Source organism: Miscanthus floridulus, chromosome 5 (genome assembly GCF_019320115.1).
Source record: "Miscanthus floridulus cultivar M001 chromosome 5, ASM1932011v1, whole genome shotgun sequence".
Taxonomy (NCBI): domain Eukaryota; kingdom Viridiplantae; phylum Streptophyta; class Magnoliopsida; order Poales; family Poaceae; genus Miscanthus; species Miscanthus floridulus.
In genome coordinates, this window is record NC_089584.1 from 119,184,482 (window position 1) to 119,198,849 (window position 14,368).

Genomic DNA, 14,368 nt, shown 5'->3' on the forward strand with positions numbered 1-14,368 from the left:
GGCCTGTTGCCGAAGAGAGAAGGCAGGGGCAGGTGGAGGACTGGAGGTGATTGTCGCTGTTGCCGTCAACTTGCGGTTGAGCCACCGCCCGTTTGCATCAGCACTCCAGCAGCGAAGTGTACAAGGTGAGGCAGCGCAGCTCACGGAAGGAATCAACGAGCTGGTGCTCCGTCGTGGAGTCGACGACGTTTGTGGCGTGTGGGTGCCAGAGCCTCTTGTCGAGCGAGAGGCCTTGTGCTGCCCCCGCGCCGTGCGGCTATCTCTGCTCTTGGCAGCATTGCATCGACACATGGTGGCCGACGGCGTCCATCTCGAGCTCAAAGTCAAAATCTGGTTCGACGTCGCCACCGGCCCTAATCTCGTGGTTCCCTTAGGACTAGATTGCCAATGGCTGACGAGCGCCCTCGGTAGGTCCCAGGGAGCCACTGCCGCGCCCCATGGCTGGGGGCCAAGGCCACCGTGCTGGGAGCGCTCGCCGCGCTGTCGCGAGTAAAGGAGCAGCGGCGAGGACGATAATACGTCAGGGAGAGAAGAGGGCAGGAGAGGCCTCGCCTCCAGCTTGGCTCGCTGCAGCCTCCTTGCCAGGAAGGCAGGCGCGATGGACGAGGAGGCGTCGGCGGCGACGATCTAGTGACTACTGGCAGGGGACAGAGCAAGGGCAGAGGGAGGTGTTGGCTGCAGCGACGGCAACACAGGTGTCCCTCGCGAATCACGCGCTTGAGAGTCGAGAAGGCACTGAAGACGCTGGTTTTCGACGACCGATCAAAATTCAACGACGGACAAAAAGGAGGCGACGTGGCTCAAAGATTTGCGCGAGCTTGGCTCATGTCTAGATTAGAAAGAAAAGAGACGAGGCGTACCAAGTGTTGGAAATTGGCAGCGCGAGTTTCGGCTTTCGAGTTTCCATGGCGTCGGCCCTACCAAAGTACCCAGTCACTCCCTGCAGTGCTCAGTGCACTAGGAGCAGCGTCACAGGTCTGACACCTGTGCTCCATCTGTATATCGTCACATCCATTCACCAAGTGCGTTTTTCCTTGTTTTGGAAAAATAGCCGTGCCGTGTGTCGGTTTAAAAGCGTTAAACAGGTATCGACACTGAGCGCCCGCCTGCTCCTCTCGTTCTGAATAATCTCTCCTATAATAGATTAATTAAAATTATACTAGGTCCATCTAAAAAATGTTATCCGCTGAGAGTCTCTAATCATTATATTTTCAGAAAAATACACACAACAAATCGTTTCTATTAAAATTAAAGGCTAAAAACAAACCTCTTAAGCTTCAAACCTAATCCGATGGTTGATGTTAGTTGTTTGATGCCAGGCTTCAAATGCCTCGCTGCACCCCGCGCGCCCTTCGCGGCTCCACCCCATGCAAAAGCCTTCAACGCATCCCATCCTCTATCCCAGACCTAAAATTTTTATCAATTACAATTTTTGCCGAGTCCGTGGCTCGGCGTGCCCTGACACTCCTATCCCTCGCATCGTCTCCCCAGTACCTCAGCCAGCGACAGCTACAAGGAAAGGGGAAATTCCCTGTGTGCCATTAAAAAAGATCGTAATATCCTGTGAGCCTCTGAAAAAGTTCAACGGTCTTCAGCGTCACTGTTTTAACTTTTTTGTGCCCTCCATGCCACTGTCTTCAGTTTTCGCTCTAACGCCGTTAAACTGCAGGGGTGAAAAGTCAAAAATACTCTTAAATATAAATATGTCATTAATTTTTTTAGCATCTTAACGACTTCAAATGAAAAAACTCAAAACTAGAAAATTATAGATTTCGTCAAGATCTCTAATTTTTATATAAAAAATATTTTCATTTAATTCCGCAAAAAAATATGATTTTTCTAAGATATATTAATCATATCAAATCATATTTTTTTGGAATTAAATGAAGATAATTTTTATATGAAAATTATAGATCTCGACGAGATCTACAACTTTCTAGTTTTGAGTTTTTTTATTTGAAGTTGTTAAGATGCTTAAAAATAATTAATGACATATTTAAACTTAAGGGTATTTTTTACTTTTCACACCTACAGTTTAACGGTGTTAGAGCCAAAACTAACCACAGTGGTATGGAGGGTAAAAAAAATAGTGGCACTGAAGACTAGGCCTTGTTTAGATTACAAATTTTTGCAATCTAGACACTGTAGCACGTTTCGTTTGTATTTGATAAACTTTGTCCGATCATGGACTAACTAGGCTCAAAAGATTCGTCTCGTGATTTACAACCAAACTGTGCAATTAGTTATTTTTTTTACCTACATTTAATGCTCCATACATACGTCCAAAAATTGATATGATAGAGAGAGTGAAAAAACTTATCTAAACAAGGCCCCACTGAATTTTTCTAGGCTCACATGCCATTGCAATCTTTTTAACGCCACAGAGGGAATTCCCCCACAAGGAAACCTTAGCCGCCGCCGCACTCCAGTCGTCGTCGTGCACAAGGTAAGGGGAGCACCAGCACGTCCTCCCTCCGTTTACCGCGGGGGCGTCCTGCCTCCCGGAGCACCGGCCGCCGCAGGTCCCCAAGGCGCCCCTGCGGCCACCCAGGCCGGCCTGGCGGCAACTCAGGTCGCCCCGCGCGGCGGGTGACCACAGCCGGCCGTCCGCCCCCTGTCTCGGTCGCCGCAGGCCCACAGGCCCGCCCCCGCGGAGGAGTACGCGGCGGTGGAGCAGGCGGAGGCGCACGTCCGCCGGCTGCTGGACATCCTCGCTTGCACTAACAAATCGAGGTGAGTTCTCATGCACACACTTCAATGCACTAACAAAATTGGAGTTCGTTCGCATTGATGTAGTAGCCATTCAATTTGATTTGCACTTTTTAGTTGAATTGCAACCCTGCAGTAGCCAATTTAGGCGTGTGGGTACGAGCATACGCCTAATGAAGGAGTGCATCTGTGCCCAGGTTAAGGTTTGCAATGTGAAGCTTCTCCACGTTGTTGCTTCAGTAAAGGGCTTCTACTTGCAGGGAAGCCACACAACGTTAGCCACTCCCTGGTGGACCTGCTGCAACAGCTCAGCAATGCGTTTGCTAATGTTAGTAACCTTGAATCTTAAATATGACTGGTACAAGAACAGTTTAACAAACAAAAAAAGACAGTAAAAAAATGAGGGAAACAATTGAGGTTACAACCTGCATTTTGGGAATTTTGCCGAATGGATTCCGTGCAAAAACCTGCAGTCTGGTAAATTATATGACCGGCAATTATCGTGCTTTTTTTAATGAAAGCTTTTGTGGGTCACAACAGCTTTTGTACATCTGAAAAGAATTAGTATATGTGTTGGTGCTCAAGGGTCATCATCATACTGAATTGGTACCTGTGCTTCTTAGAAGAAGTATATTACTAGATTGTTAAACTGCCGCTTACAACTGTATTTATACCTTCAGAACTTGAACTTCGTTGCTTGAGTGGTACTATATAGAAGTTTCTACTGTCGTGATTTATATACATTTGCCATTGGAACTTGATCATTTTTGTCTTAAACATCGTCTGGTCCATGCTCATGTGTACAGTGAATGGCTTAACCTTTATTTCCTGAGTGTATTTGCCATTGGAACTTGATCATTTTTTGATGTGCATGGACGAAGTGTCACCATAGCGTTAGCACGGACATACATTTTATTGGTCATCCATGTATGGTTTTCCAGTGCATTTAATTTTGTGTACTTTCAGTTTCCAAATTATGCATCTCATATACTGTACTTTGGTAGTTCCGGGCAGCTAGGAGGGTGTCTGAAGATATTGGTGCTCAGCTTGTTCTTGGCGATCGCCCTATTGAAATAACTGTATGTAGCTTATTAGCGGAACAATGGTTTATTTTAATGGTATATTGGTATTTGTACAGTGAGCTTGCATTGCTAACTCTGCAAAGTACAGCTGAGAATAGCTGAGAATATCTGGATATGATTTGACATATATAACTGAGAATCTCAGGTACTTCCATATTTGTGAATTCTAAATTCCATGAGCTTTCTGGTCTGGTTAAAATCCGTATCCTGTTCTTCATATAGGTGAATGGGCCTATACTGGTGGAGGACACTTGCCTATGTTTTAATGCACTCAAAGGCCTACTAGGTGATTTATTTCTACTATTGTTTTTCAAGGTCCTCTCATTAGCTATGTTCTATAAATACTAACCGACACTCAAGATTTAGGATTTTTAGGTGCTGCATATCATATTGTTGTTAGAGAGATTTAAGCCTTTTCTGTTTGGAGCTCCCTTACAGATTTATCTGGTTATGGAGTTAGAGAAATTTGCATGGCATAATAACATATATAATATATATCTAAAACTAGCTGTTGGGGCTCTTCATCCTGAGAACATAAAGGTTTATGAACTAATGAACAATTAATGTATATCAAAGAAGCAAATAAGGGGGTGTTTGGTTCCTAGTGACTAATTTTTAGTCCCTGTCACATCGAATGTTTGGACAATAATTTAGAGTATTAAATATAGACTAATTACAAAATTAATTGCACAGATGGAGACTAATTTACAAGGCGAATCTATTAAGCCTAATTAATCCATGATTTGACAATGTGGTGCTACAATAAACATGTGCTAATGATGGATTAATTAGGCTAAATAGATTCGTCTCGCAAATTAGTCTCCATCTGTGCAATTAGTTTTATAATTAGCTCATGTTTAATCCTCCTAATTAGCATCCGAACGTAGCCCCTGGATTTTAGAACACAAATTGATTTGTTCTTTTCAAACTCCTTACCAATTGTCTTGAATGGATCAACTTAGGTAACATCAATTTCAGAGTAATTCCAGGTTCAGAATGATCAAATAAATATTGCTTCAGGTTAACTTACACCTCAAATGCAAACTTGCAGTCAATTTTATCGTTGTCGCGATGGAAGCCAGGTGGTGATGTGTCTTACTGCATATGTTAAGAACAAGGCATTTTTTGCAACATGCAATCTGGAATGACAAGTCCTTCCTCACTGTAAGTATAAAGCGCATCTTTGCCGCAATTACTGACAGTTATGTATTCAATAAAAACATTTGTGAACATAATTATTGTACTTGCAGTCGGTGAATGTCATGGATTATTCTATCCTTGTGGGAGTGGACAAAGGTAAGCATGGACTTGTGTGTGGCATCATTGATTATCTGAGGCAATGTACTTGGTTGATTATCTGAGGCAATATACTTGGTACAAACAACTGGAGACATGGGTGAAACTTCTAGATATTGTGTATGGTCGCACTGTATCATCACGTATTGTTATATTTTTAATACAATATATATATGAATTGAGATGTTTCCTCTATTGTGTATGATTTTTTTAGTATCTTGTTCATTGGCAAACAAATATTTTCTTACAAATATTTTAGATATTAGTAAAGTCCGTAGTGTTAGTACCGGTATTATACTAGTTTACCTTGTGGGAGGAATATGTCCGTGGCTACGTAAAGTCTGAGTGTGCACTGCATGCCTTCGCGTCACGACCTCCTTCCCGATCGAACATATTCTTTCTTCTTTGATTTTTCTCCATTTCTCAGTGTGCTCTCTATCGCTGCCCTCTTGCTACACATCGGTGTCTAAAGCTAAAGGCGACGCTGCACATCGTATCTGCTCGCTGCTCAGGCCCTTTTAGGCTAGGCTAGATCTGGCGGGGCCCTGCGCTTGGGTCACCTGTCGTTCACCAATAATAGTCAGGCCTCTACCGTTGTTGGGAGTCGTTAGGCCACGGAGACTTGATGAATTTTCCTAGTGCGCATGGGACCAGACTCACACGACACCGCAACATGGCATCGCAGACGTAAAATGTCACTGGAATTAAGTTCGCGGACACCGCAACATGGAACACCGGTTACACACTGATCCAAAGTCTGAGTGAGGACCAATCGCAAGCAGATAGGGAAACCTATCCGAGCTGAAAGTCTAGGGCCCAGACTAACTTTTGGGCCAACTTCGGAAATTCAACGTTGTTTGCCCCATTTATCGGGCCACATCCATTTGGGCTTATCTCGAACCTACGGGCCGTCCTTTTTATTTTGAGTTTTGCTTTTTCTGATTTACTGATATCGCTCCACATGGGCTTCACATACCATTGGGCCATTGGAACGGTCCAACTGGTACTTAGAACAGTTTGAGCATGGAATAATCGCCATAATTTATTATTGGTTTTTTTTAGAAACATTTATTATTGGTTCTCTCTATCTTTCGGTCTTTCTCATATTTTTTTGGTACTTAGATACCGCATGCGGCATGGCCCGTCGTCGACAGACTTTACAGAGCCCTCTAATAAAGTCTTAAAAACTTTAGACGAGAGATTCCAAATCAGGGAATCTTGTAGACTAATTTCGTGAGAAGGAAGAGTCCAAAGACCCTTTAATAATGCAGCCCAGTCACAGGCTGGAGAACACCAGTATTAATACACACGGGCCTCCTCTTTGCTTCGACGATACGCCTTGTGGTATCAATGTATCATGAACTCCTCGGGCCCGGGCTCTGCAACGGCAAGAACCTCCTTGCAGCTGGGTGGGGAGAGAGAGAGATGCACCATGTTCGCTTGTTGGTTTCAGTCAGCCCAAACCAACCAGCCAACAGTGTTTTCCTCTCACAATAAACCAGCACCAGCCAGCCCAAACCAGTCCAGAAACCAACCAGCGAACAGGCCGATGGAGTGCTATTCACCCGAGACTGACAAAGAACTGAAGAAGCACACCTTCAACATGGTGCCATGGCGGAATGATTGGAGCACGCACCTCATCGCTCGTTGCACTAACGAGCTGAAGACGAGACCAAGTACCAACTTGGGTTGAGATGGTTTGCTGGAATATTTGAACATGGCCGTGACGCATGTCGGCATGACGCCTAAAATTTTGTTGCCCGGATCGGACTGCTGGCTCTGGATTCCTACAGTTCGCTCAAATTTGACTTACGCTGATGTTTACGTCCTTGTTTAGTTCCACCTCAAAATCCAAAAAGTTGCTACAGTACCTGTCACATCGAATGTTTACGGCTCGTGCATGGAGCATTAAATGTAGACGAAAAGAAAAACTAATTGCACAGTTTGGTGGGAAATTGCGAGACGAACGTTTTAAGCCTAATTAGTCAATGTTTGGACACTATTTGCCAAATAAAAACGAATGTGCTACAGTAGTCCCAATATCCAAATTTCGCGAACTAAACAAGACCTACGTCGATTTGCTGTGAGAAAAAAACACTGTTGATTCGCTAAAAAATATTGCTGAAGTAGTACAAACGAACAGGGCCAAGCGCCTAGCATCCCTGCTCTTTTTTAACACTCCGGTTAAGTTACTTAATTAAAGCAGTGCAGTACCACCAAACAGAGCAGTAAACACTTCTTGCCGGTACATCAGCGCCCAGGGGGCACGCAGTGAGAGCTAGACACCAGGAGGGCACCTACCGTAGCCGGTACAAACGTAGCTGACAATGATGGCCTCAACAACCGAACACTGCCCGGTGCCACTCGTACCGTACGCCGCGTACGGGCTCCAGCAGATGGGCGCAGCTACTCGTGTCGCATACCGTAGTCCGTAGAAGAAACGGCCAGTTCAGTGGAATGGAAGCCTGCAGGTAGGGCGCGCATGGCGTGACCCGTCGTCCAGTTCTGCCGAGGGAGGCCACACGGGACCGCCCTCGCGGCCGGCCAGCCGACAGGAGTAACGAGCGCTAGGGATCGCTCGGAGTCGGAGCCGCGAGTCCGCGTTTGACACACGGTCCATGCATGCCCCGCGCGCCGCGCCGATCTTGAATTCGTTCACACGCCACCTCGAGCATCCTACGACGTATGATCCTTTTGCCCGTGCATGATGCGCGCTCGGCACCGCCCGGCAGGGCTCGTGCCTCCCGCCCCTTCCCCTGGCTGCCGCCTGCCGCACTGCACTGACCATCCCTGCCTGTGCCTATCTACCGATAGCTAGTGGACCGTGCTAGTGAAGCCGGCCATCAACAGTCGACATGATCTGCTGAGCATACAATGAAATGCAAGGATTGATTGCCGTGCCTGTACTGCTACGTACGTAGCCGTTTCTTTTCGTTTATAACCTTGTCGGAGCGAGGAATAATGTCTACCGTCTTCAGTACAGGCACTGCCACAGCGTCATTTCTACGGATTATTATGTGTTTCACTACCATTGCTCTTTAGGCCTTTATTGACAGAAGGCTGGCGCGCGGTAGACGAGTAATGTGGTACCCTTTGCAGCAAACAACAACCATGGGAAGAGTGGCTTAAAACCTTAAACTGCTAATACTGTACTAAGTCCGAAGTTACTTGGTAATACCACTGTAGGTGGGAATGAGCTGCATGTGATCGATTCCCCCTTTTCTTGACCACTCCTCGGTTTCAAGCCAAGCATGAATGCATGGTCAACGCCTATTCAAGGCATCACGCCATCACCTCATCCGTCAACTCTGCCTAGGCTGTTTTTGAGTATGCAAGCAAAGCGATCGACGCCTATCAAGATTCCTCAAATGCTACCACTAGGGAAATTAGCCACTGCTCGAGGAACGAAGGCAGAATCTCAGTTCAGCGAGGTTGACAGATTTTGTGTACATATGAACCTATCATCATCTTCTGCTGATCCTCTGAAGTCCCAGCTGTGGCCATAAGCATTTGGAAAACAGTTTCTGATACTCTGAATATTTCTTTAGGCCAAGATATTGAATTTCTAGCTCGGTTTTTGGTTGAGCAATAAGGAGAATGTGAGAATTAATATTGTCAGCTCTGCAGTACTTTGGTGGTTAATTATGGAAAATTCGAAATGGCTTTTGTTACCTGAATGCTGAGACGCTGGATTGCTACGTTCAAACAGGAGGTGCAAGTACTCGTCGAGGAGTTCACTGGCAAAATGGTAAAGAAGACAAGCCTTCCGCTTCAAAAATTGGGTGGTTAGCAATGATAGAACTAACAGGACCTCTAGGCGTAGACTTAGTGGGTAAAACTCAACTTAGATAAGAAACTTGATGATGTACCTCGTCATGGCATGGCGCGACGCGCCTCTAGTGTTGGAGCAAAGGTAGCATCGTAGTGGTGGCGTGGTCCAGTGACGGCGGTGAAGGCCGGTGGAGCTTCCCGTCTCTCACAGCGCTCCCTCTAGATCGGACTAGGGTTAGACTTGGTGGGGAACTGGCAGCTGTAGTGAACCTTGTGTCTCGAGCCCCAGCTCCTACCTCCTTTACATAGCGCTGCACGATGGGGGCCCACCAGCTAGGAGAGCGGCTGGGCGCCCCCGATCAGAGCGCGAGTCAAGGGCCCAATTGACCGTTGGGCCAAATTGGTAGAGATCAACCTAACATTCTCCCCCTTGATCTCACCTTATGTCTTATACTTAACTTACTTTATTTTTTTCCCATTTCATCACAGATCAGTGCATAGAGCGTGCCTCATCGTCACGGTCAGTTGCTATTAGATTTAACAGCTACAATGCACCTCTCTGTTTTGAAACATATTCTCAACTAGGCCCTCAGTATCCAGAAATCATAGGCTTTCTCGTAAACCCATGTAGATTGTGTGTTCTCTGAACGCACTGGGCAGTTAGCCTTTGGTAAACGGATCCACAAGTACTTGCTTGGTACTCATATGCTCAATACTTTCAAAATGATTCTGGATTTTCTCCTTTACAACATATAACTTAATGTCAATGTGTTTGGCAGCACACTTGACCTATTGTCTTAAGAGTTAACTACTTTAAATGGTTATTGCTATTGTCTACCATTGTTAAATCTGGATATATATTCCCTTAACAACCTTTTTGCCCATTCCTAAAGCCTCATGACAAGCTATTCTACGATATGCATCATTAATGACACAACAACTGTTTCTTTGGAGCTTTTCCACAATAATACTCTAACTGCGAGTGTTAACAACAACTGTGGATTTCACTACACATCTCACCAAAAATTAACATTTATACCCACAACTATTTAAGAGTACTTGTTCTTTCTTACTCAGCATGAGGCCTATGATAGTTTGCAAAAATTGCAAGACATTTTTAACTCAATTCTAGTGATCTATATCTAGACTGGATTTCTGTCAAAATATCCCGTATACGTAAGCAACGTCAAGGTAAGTTCTTACTTATACATTTATTAAGCTTCCAACAGCTGAAGCATATGAAACCATGTTCATTTGATCGATCTCATATCAGTTCCCAAAACACTGAAAGTTCACAAATCTATTACCCTTGACTATAGGAGCAGGCGTAGATTTACTCACGTGCATACTTTATTTCTTTAGAATCTTTTCTAAGTATGCCTTTGCGATAGTCCTAATACCCCTTTTCATCTATCTCAGTGAATTTTAATTCCTAGAACCAATGAGGCTTCACCAAGATCATTCACATTGAGACTTGAGGACAAAGACTTCTATTTCTTTATTGACAGATTAACATTACTACTAGTGAGTAGGATGTCATCTATACAAAGGATGTGGAAAAATAATTTTTTATTCTTGAACTTCGCATAAACATTATTGTCCTTCTCATTTTCTTTAAACCTAAACTTTCTTATCGTTTCATCAACTTCAAATACTACTGTTTAGATACTTATTTTAACCCATAAATGGATTTCTACGGGCGGCATCCCATACATTTTTATTCTTCCATGACAAAACCTTTAGGTTGTGCCATGTAAATGTTTTCATACAAATCCCCATTGAGGAATGTCATCTTTATATTTATCTGATGTAACTCTAAATCGTAATGCGCCAATAACACCATTATGATTCTAAAAGAATTCTTGTATAATACTGGAGAGAAAACTCTCATCGTAATCTATTAATTCTCTTTACGTAAAACCTTTTGCTACAAGTCATGTTTTATATCTTTCTATATTCCCTTTGGAGTCACATTTTGTCTTGTAGACTTTTTCACAGCCTACTGATTTGGCTCCATTAGGAATTTCTTCTAAGTCCTAAACATTGTTGGTATTCATCGAATTCATTTCAACTTTTATAGCTTCTTACCATTCAAACAAGTAAACGCTTCTCATGGCTTCTTCAAATGAGGTGGGATCACCCTTCATTTAAATTTCTTCACTAACATAGACTTCATAGTCATCAGAAAAATTGGTTTACTAATTCTTTGAAACCTTTTGAGGCCTCATCTACTGGCACTTTCATACGGGGCTGTTGTTGCTCTTCATTGCCAAGAGGCAATTGATTCTACAGGCTCCTGTATTACAAGATCCTTGTTTACATTATTCATCTTCTTCAAAGAGCCAACAACAGATGTTGTATAAGTCATACAACATCAACAGATATTGAGAAATTCGTTGTTTTGAATCAATGAAGTGGGCGCGTAGTCCCGCTTCACTTCAAGTTATAGGTCTCTGCATACCGTGCTCCTCCAGATCATTCCATCTTCTATAAAGATAGTGTATCTTTAAATTTCTTATTTGGGTTTAATCTGTTAAAACTTTATATGGCGCTTTAAGCACCGCCTTAATATCTTTGAGGCTGACTACGCTATCTTCCTCTCAGAACTTTAAAAAGTCTAGAAATTTAGCTATTTCTCTGCTTAAGGGTATCATTGTTATGACCGACAGTCACATTCATCAAAAACTTTATCTCACTCTTAATAAAGAGTACGCATTCATCAACATCTTTATCTCACTCTTAATGAAGAGTATACATTCATCAACATCTTTATCTCACTCTTAATAAATAGTAGTTTCTTAATTGATCTTAATTCTTACTCTTAATTCATCTCACAACATTCATCAACATCTTTATCTCACTCTTAATGAAGAACAGTTTCTTAATTGATCTTAATTCTTACTCTTAATTCATCTCATATTTCTCCCCCTTGAAATATGGCATGAACTTTACTACCATAATTTCGAGAACTATTTAGAAAAATTGTGAACGAGGAGACACTTATGGCCTACTTCATTCACATGATTGTGTCATGTAAACAAAATTATTTCTTGATTTGTATAGAAGTACACTATCCTCATTCCACTTCAAGAACTCAACGAGGTCTTTTATTAACTGTACTTTTGCAAGTCAGGCTTGCATCTTTTTCTTGTCTTTTGATTAGTATTGACCATGACAATGCATTTCAATTGTGTCATGGTCAATACTAGGATAGCATAAGAGCTACCCAAACTTCTCTCGCTATACGGGATACAAAAACATATGATTCATCATAAAACTTCTCCCACTATGTAGGATTGACCAACATAAGTACTATGCCAAACTTCTTCTCATGCGGGATAAATCTATATATAAATTACCGTGATAAAAAAATTTAATCATCATGACTAAAATATGCACTTATATTTTATTTTCCAATTAAATCTTTCCGTTGGTTCCAATTTAATCAGAAAATTAGTAAACTAATAAAAACTGTCCTAAACTGGCTTGACTCAAGCCTTTTCATTCACATACCCTAGCATTGTAGCCCGTTGACATACAGCCGAGTGATCTCGTCGGTTAAAAAATAAAACTTACAAGATGCTTCTGCATCAATTCAACATCACCATTGAGCAGAAAATAAAATTAATGCATAAAACTCATAAATTAACTTGAAAGACATATAACTACTCTTCAAAATTAAATTCTCCTGTTGGTTCAAATTTAATTAGAAGATAATCAACATTATTGCAACGAAGCAAGATAATAAAATACATTCTATTAGTTCAGGAGCATTTCTTGGTCTTTATCTACTCTTTGAAAAAATTACCATGTTGATGTAAAATTTATCAGAGATTTAAACTTCAACCTTAAACTCATTATAATATTGTTATCATCAACGTTGGTTAGAAAATAACAATACCATAATTTAACATAAATAAATTGGAATACTCCTCTAATTTAAATTATCTCGTTGGTTCTAATTTAATTAGAGGATAAACATAATCATAATTTACTAAATACAACTGTTTTTTAAATTAAATTCTTCCATTGGTTCGAATTTAATTGAAAGATAATCAACATTAAACTTTGCAGCGGAAACTTAAAAAAATAATTTATCTACTTTTCAGAATCATTTCACCGTCCTCATCTACTCTCTGAACAATTTATCCCGTTGGTTCAAAATTGAATAGAGATGAAAACTAATCAAAATTTGCTTTTGAAAATAATAAAACCATTTACTGTTCATTCAGCCCGTCTTGAAAAAAATGGCCCGTGGCCTATCTAGCCAGTGCGCGCGCTCGGCCCAGCGATGCTGCCCATACTAGAAATCAGCCCATGGCCTGCCGCGCGCGGCACGCGTGCCCGCTCCCCCGCGCCTAGGCCGCAACCTGGGCCTGGGCCAGGAATTCTCTGCCCCGCCTAGGCTAAATCTGGCCCATGCGAGTCCCCGCCGTTGATCACGATCGGACAGTCATCCGCCGCTGGGACAAAAATCGGCGCTACGCCGCTCCTCGCAAAACCCTAACCACATTCTGAAACTCCCGTTCCTCTCTCAGCCCCGCAGTGATCGGCTCTCTCTCTCTCTCTCCTCCCTTCCAAACTGAAAACATGGCGGCCGAAGAAAGATGGCGGCGCCACCATCGGTCCCCTCGCTGGTGCGTGCGCTCACCGTAGGGTGAGCGCGCCGCCGTCGAGCGGTCTAGTGATGGCGCCCTGAGCGCGTGTGTGCTGCTTGGTGGAGCGCCGATGGTTCTCGTGATGCGGTTAACTGAGGGATGACGGCGCTGCCGTGGGGCTCCTGGCTGGCTCGCGCGCTCGTCGGAGGTCGAGCGCGCCGTCATTAAGGGGCCCTCGGGCGGTGCCCTTGGCCCGAGCCCGAGGCGGAGACCGCACGACGACAAGTCCTCGCGCCCATGGCGGCTCGAGATGACTTCCCGTGCAACGTCGAGGCAACGACCGGCGGTGGTGACTATGCGTGCGGTTCTCAGGTAGGAAAACCCTCTTCCAATCCTTTCTCTTCTTCTAGGGTTAGGGTTAGACTCTACTGGTTCATCTCCTTCTGATTGATTCTGCCCTGACCTAGATCTAAACCTAAACTGGCTATGATACCATTGATGGAACTAACAGGACCTAGATCTAAACCTAAACTAGGCGCCCCAGATCAGGGAGCGAGTCAAGGGCCTAATTGGCCGTTGGGCCAAATTGGTGGAGATCAACCTACGAGATTGGTGTCGGCCTCCATCAGTGCAGTTACATTCAGGAGTAGTGATTTTGGGCTATCTAAGGCCCTGTTCGCTTTCAGCTTGTTTTTTAGCCGGAACAGTGTTTTCTCTCTCACAACAAATTAGTCGGGACAATGTTTCGGCTTGTTTTTTCAGCGAAGCGAACAAGGCCTAATAAGATGTCGTCTATCATGGATGTTGATACTCTTATGTAATTTGGGGCGGGCGTGCCTAGAATACTGTGGACTTTTAATCACTGTACAATACACTTTGTTGTTAATAAAAGTGGGGGAAACTTTTTTCTTA

General features: G+C 43.4%; 1 long non-coding RNA gene across 5 annotated transcripts; it reads left to right on the forward strand.

Moving 5' to 3' along the window:
- The first annotated feature begins 2,381 nt into the window (after positions 1–2,381).
- Positions 2,382–5,289, forward strand: LOC136453277 (uncharacterized). Of its 5 annotated transcripts, none has more exons than XR_010758994.1 (6): positions 2,382–2,733; positions 2,907–3,788; positions 3,880–3,936; positions 4,014–4,077; positions 4,843–4,955; positions 5,042–5,289. It is a non-coding gene; the product is annotated as an uncharacterized lncRNA (long non-coding RNA). The 5 variants fall into 5 exon arrangements; XR_010758993.1 differs by having other exon boundaries at positions 2,907–3,037; positions 3,714–3,936; XR_010758992.1 differs by having other exon boundaries at positions 2,907–3,037; positions 3,848–3,936.
- The last annotated feature ends 9,079 nt before the right edge of the window (positions 5,290–14,368 follow it).